Below are 6,368 nucleotides of genomic sequence, written 5' to 3'. Positions count from 1 at the left end.
AATTTGCCCAGAGTATGTGAGATGGAATTTCACCATCCTTGCCTCCAAGGAACACATTGTTTTTACTTTCTCCAGGACAAATTTGTTCTCTTGGTAGTCTGTGGGATATTTAGCACTCTCCTCCAACACTACAACTCAAAGGTATTGATTCTTTTTCTGTCATCCTTAGTCATCATCCAACTTTCAGATACCTATGTAGGCCTTCTTTTATATTATCTTCTATTTTTTTGCATTTCTCCTCTAGGTTTATGATTGACTTTTCTCCACAGTGGGAAGTAGAGGTTCAATATAATTTTCCCCTCGTAAGGAACTCATTTGACCAAGCACTATTTACTGGGAAACAATCCATATTCTTTTTGTTCTACACTATCATCCATATACTTCTACAATATCGTCTTTGTCATAAACTAACATTGGTCTGTTTTTTCCAAGTTTTTCTTGGCTGTTAGAAATTTCCTTATTGATTTTAAAATTAGCTTGTTAAATGTCACAAAAATAAAAATGAAATAAAACAAATAAACAATGACAACAGCAACAAAAGACATTGCACTGAACTTCATAATACAAAGAGTAAAACATTAATAAGCATGTATCAATAACATTTTATCAATTGTTATAAGATGGAGAATAGGAGAAGTAGAGTGCTGCAGAGAAAGCGAGTATTTGGGAAATTCCTACATTTTCTTATTATTTTTGTAAGTATAGCTGCTCTGAAAAACAAAATTTTATAAACAAAAAACCCCATCTCTATTGAGATTCTCATTGATATCTTATTCATACACTAACCTTGGGGGCAGGGGGAACAGATGAATCTTTTGTGCAAGAAAATTATTTTTAAATTCAATTATGTCTTTTATTTTTACAGAAATATTCTTACATATCTGAGGTTGCATGTATTCATATGTACTTAACATTTTTATGCTTTTGTAAGCAATATCTTTCTCTCCATTTCATTTTGTTCTCTTTGTTATCAACATGGAAGTATTAAGCAGACTTTAATTTTTATATCTGGAAATCTTGCTAAGGTTTTTTATCTGTAGTAATTCACTGTTGTGCTGGATTTAAAGTTGGCTTTCCTAGCCTGTGTTAATTGCAAGACATGGTCTTGCAAATCATCAACTGTGGAACTAGCTGTGAAATTAGGATAAGAGAAAGAGTGCTTCCCACACTGGGCAGCAAGACTTGAGGCAGACCCTGGTGATGGTGGAGAGACTGTGGTACTACTGTGCAGAAACTGTGTCAAGGTGTAACCAGGGGAGACCTGAGATGCAGGCCACGGTTAAAGGTTTTGCTCTTCTTGCTGGATAATGGAAGGAAAAGCTGACTGCAGATCTGAAACTTGAGCCTGGACTAATTGAGAAATTATGCCTTGGGACTGCTGGGCTAAAATCTGGACTTTTTTTGGGGTGATATTCTGTCTCCTCCACTATCCGCCTTACTTCTCTAATAAACCTCACTCTCAGTCTGTGAGTAAAAAATGAATGAATGTACGAACCTCTTGCTGCTAGTGTGGCTCTAAAGGCACTATGGGGCTGGGTAACAGGCTCTTTATCTGCTTTCTGCTCTGAGATGGTGATGGGCTGTGCTCACTCCCTTCCAGCCCTTTCAGAAAGACGCTTATTGCCCTGTGCCCCCATGTCTCATTTTTGTTCTTTAGACACCTCTATATTCATTTAGATTACCAGGACACTTAATCTTATAATTTTCTAGTATGGAGTTGGTGTTCTTTCATTTCAAATTCATACTTTCTCCTTCTACTTTACAGCTAAGACTTCAAAACAATGTTAAAAAGAAAAGGTTCTAGCCCTCATCCTTGTTTTGTCCTGTTGAAATTGTTTCATAATAGTATGTTTACTAAAGACTTTTAGTTGATTCACCTAAACTTTTGTACTACTTAACTCATTTATTAAGGTGCTCTGGTGGCATATCCCATAGCAAATTGTGCTGCAATCCAAAGTCAGAAAGCTCAACTGTGAATAGATTCTGACTCGATAGCAATGTGTTGTATTACACCTTACTTGATTACATGTTCCTTTTATTTTTTTTTAATATGTAAAGCCTCAAGTTGCAATACTTAAGGATGCTTTGGGAAGAATATTAAATGATCCAGGAACCATTAAAAGAAAATAGAAATAGTATACAGAGTGATAGTACCAAAAAGAATTGGCAGACACAGAAGAATTTCATGAAATTACATATGAGCAAGAGCCTGTGGTGATGAAGGAGGAAGTTCAAACTGCTCTGAAAGATTTGGCAAAAAAGAAAAAAGGCCCCAGGAATTCATGGTATACCAATTGACATATTTCAACAAACACACTCTACCCTGGATGTGCTCACCAAATTGTGCCAAGAAACCTGGAGGACCACCACCTGGCCAACTGAGTGGAAGAAATCTATATTTGTTCCCATTCCAAAGAAAGGTGATCCAACAGAGTGTGCAAATTATCTAACAATATCATTGATATCACATGCAAGCAAGATTCTGCTGAAGATTATCCAAAAATGACTGGAACGGCACATCAACAGAGAACTGCCTGAAGTACAGGCTAGATTTAGAAGAGGCCATGGTATTAGGGATATTATAGCTAATGTGATGGATCTTGGCTGAAAGTAGGAAGTACCAGAGGAATGTCTATTTTTGTTTCATTGACTATGCAAAGGCATTTGACTATGTGAATCTCAACAAAGTGTGGCTGACTCAGAAGAATGGGAATCTGAGAACGCTTTATTGTGCTTATGAAAAGCCTGTACTTGCACTAGGAGGCAGTCATCAGAACACAGTAAGGAAACACTGAATGGTTCAAAACTGGGAAGGGTGTACACCAGGGATGTGTGCTATCTGCATACTTTTTCAATCTATATGTGGAACAGATTACCCAGGAGGCTGGTCTGTATGAGGAAAAGTGAGACATCAGGATTGGAGGTAGACTTATCAACAATCTGCATTATGCCAATGACAAAACCCTGCTTGCTGAAACTGAGGAGGACCTGAAACACTTACTGCAGAAGGTCAAGGACTGCAGCCTTCAGTATGGTTTGAAGTTTAAGGTTAAGAAAACAAAGATTCTCACCCCTGGGCCAATTGGCAGCTCCATGATAGATGGTGAAGAGATTGAGATTGTTAACAGCTTCAGTTTGCTTGGCTTCACCAGCAGGCAGGAAATTAAAAGACAAATTGCATTGGGAGAGTCTGCTGTCAGAGACCTCTTCAAAGTACTGCAATGATGTTAGTCTTGAGAATAAGATGTAACTGATCCAGGCCATAGTCTTTGCAATTACTTGCTATGCCTCTGAAAGCTGAACAATGACTGAGGATGATTGAATTGATGCCTTTGAGCTGTGGTGCTGGAGAACAGTATTGAATATACCATGGACTGGTAGGAGGTCAAACAATTTTGTCATAGAGAGGGTGAGACCAGGCTTCTCCTTGTAGGCAAGGATCTGAAGTTTCGTCTGACATACTTTAGACATGTTGCAAGAATGCACCAGTCCTTAGAGAGGAATATCATGCATGGCAGGGAGGAGGGAAATAGGCATAGATCAATGGAATACTATGCAGTATACAGGAGCGATGATTTTGAAAATTATTATCTAATTTGGGAGGGACTGGCGAGCATTATGCTAAATGAATTAACTCAGTCCCATAAGGACAAATACTGTATAATACCATTATTGTAGAAATGGAAAGAGAACTAGTAAAACATGTATGAGGATCCAAGAAGAGAGGGTAGGAACAGAGGGATGAGGAAGGGCAGGGGGTGCGTAATCATAGGGTTGCACAACTTGATGGATAGAGAGAGGTGTCAGTTAAGGAAATGGGAAAGATCTGGAGTGAAAAACAATATTTATATCCTCCCCAACATTTATTACTTGCTGTCCTGTTAAACTTTGCCACTGCTACTATAGTGAGATGGTATCCCATTTTGGTTTTGATTTGCATCTTTCTTCCTGCCAGTGATTTTGAGCATTTCTTCATGTGTCTGTTGGCTATCTGAATATTTTCCTCTGTGAAAGGTCTTTCCATGTTTTTTGTCTATTTTGTAATTGGATTATCAGCCTTTTTCTTATGGAAGGCCTGTAGGATTCTGTAGACTTGTTATGAGATCCTTGCCTGAGATGGTATTACCAAATGTTTTTTTTCCAGTCAGTAGGTTTTCTTTTCACTCTGTTGGAAAATGGCTTTTTAAAGTTTGTCTTTAAATCAAGAATATAATTGACTTTTAAAAAATTTTGTGTGTGTGTGCTTAAAAGCAAAGTATATTCTGCTGTAAGGTCAATGCCTCATTTATATCCATTGTGAAAATTTCATAAACTGTGCTATTTACTCTAGAATATCCTTACAGATTTTTTGTTTGTTTGTTCTACTAATTACTTGGGAAGCTCTGGTAGCCTAGCGGGTTAGGGAGTTGTGCTGCCAAACCACAAGTACACAATTTGAATCTACCAGCTTCTCTGCAGGAGAAAGATAGGCAATCTCCAGTGAGATGAGTTGGTTCCAGCTCATAACAAACTTAACAGTAGCTAAAAATAAACTAACAAAACTGTCATCTGAGTAAGAAAGTTCATAGCTGGTCCTGCAGCAGGTTTTCTGAGGCTGTAAAATCTCATGGGAAAAGGTTGCCCATCTTTGAGTCAGCGGAGCAACTTTCTATGGACTACGTTACCAGAACTTCTTAAATTACTAAGAAATCTGGCTAAAATTTCTCATTGACTGTTGATTTGTTAATTTATTCCTTAAAGAAGAAATTAACTTTTTGTTCTATATATTTTGAAGCCATTTTATTTGTTGCTTTTGTTAAGTAGACTACACACAACTTATATTGACATTATGAACCAAAGGGTAGAATATCTCCTAGGCCGTCCTCACCATCTCCACCATGGTACACTGTTATACTCACTCTGTCGATTCGTCTTGTTGAGGATCTTCTGACTTTTTCGAAACACTGGCCACTAACATTTTGGTCAGCATGTCTTCACTGCTTCCATTTCAGGGTGGTTTTTGTGGGTTGAGTTTTTTGTTGTTGTTGTTGTTGTTGTTGTTGTTGTTTTTCTTATTAGAGCCTGAAGCATATAAAAAACACTTCTAACTCCCGGGAAATGCTGAACCTTACTCTGAGTACAAAATTATTTTTAGTTAAACATGTTGCACAGATAAAAAGTATACTATAACCTTTGTAAAAATTAGTGAAATGTAATTTTACCGGGCACATTTTTTAAAAGGAGAGAGGGAAAGGGGAGGGGGAAATGGAGTGCCTGCAATCCATATAATTCTGTTCAAGATGCTTAATGACACTTTACGTTATATAAACAAAGTTAAATAAAATTTGTCTTTCCATGAATATGCTAAAACTAGGTATTCACACACACATAGCATATAAAGTTTTCTTTGATACAAGGTGGAAAACTGGTAGTAATAATAAATAGAATATTTGTAGATAGAATGGTGGTAAAACAAAATGTGCAAAACTTCCTGAAGTTTTGTTATTAATTCATTTGTTTTGTGAGAGATAGTCCATAATTGTTTGTTTTTAGGTGCTGTTGAATGGTCTGTGACTCATAGCAACTCTATCAACAACAGCAACAGCAACAATTTTTTTTAGGCCAGAGTTTTCAAGCAAAAAAAATTTTTTTTAAATAGCCACAAGCGACTCGATGGCATGTAACAATAACAACAATCACAACCACAAAAAAGAGAACAACAGATCTAAACCCTGCCCTATTCTGTGTTATCCTCATCATCTCTGCCACACTTGAGAATTTCTTTTCTTTGAACCATCCAGGTATAGATGGTGATATAATAATTAAATAGGCCCAAGTTTTCCTATTTCAAACAGATGCCATCCTGGATGTGTTCCACAGTCTATGTAAAAAAATTTGGAACACAGCTATTTGGCCAACTGACTGGACGAAATCAATATTTGTTCTCATTCTCAAAAAAGCTCATCCAACAGAATGTGGAAATCATTGAACGATACCATTAATATCACATGCAGGTAAAACTTACTGAAGTTCATTCAAATATAACTTGAATAGTATATTGACGAAGAACTTCCAGAAATTCAAATTGTATTTAGAAGAGGCCATGGTATCAGGGAAATCAGTGCTGATGTCAGATAGGTCTTGCCTAAAAGCACAGAGTATAAGAAGCATGTTTAATTTTGTTTTATTGACTAGGCATTTGATTGAGTAGTTCAGAACAAGCTATTGGTGACATTGAGAAGAACGAGAATCCCAGAACACTTAATTGTGTTCATGCAAAGCCTACACGTGGATCGGTAAGTTGTTTTCCTAATAAAGCGAGAGAACACTGCATGCTTTAAAATAACGAAGTGTGGCAGGGCAATATCTTTTCTCTATACTTATTCAAT

Source organism: Elephantulus edwardii, unplaced genomic scaffold, assembly GCF_000299155.1.
Source record: "Elephantulus edwardii isolate Elephantulus edwardi_28Jun2011 unplaced genomic scaffold, EleEdw1.0 scaffold00018, whole genome shotgun sequence".
NCBI lineage: Eukaryota > Metazoa > Chordata > Mammalia > Macroscelidea > Macroscelididae > Elephantulus > Elephantulus edwardii.
Note: the sequence above shows the minus strand (reverse complement) of the source record.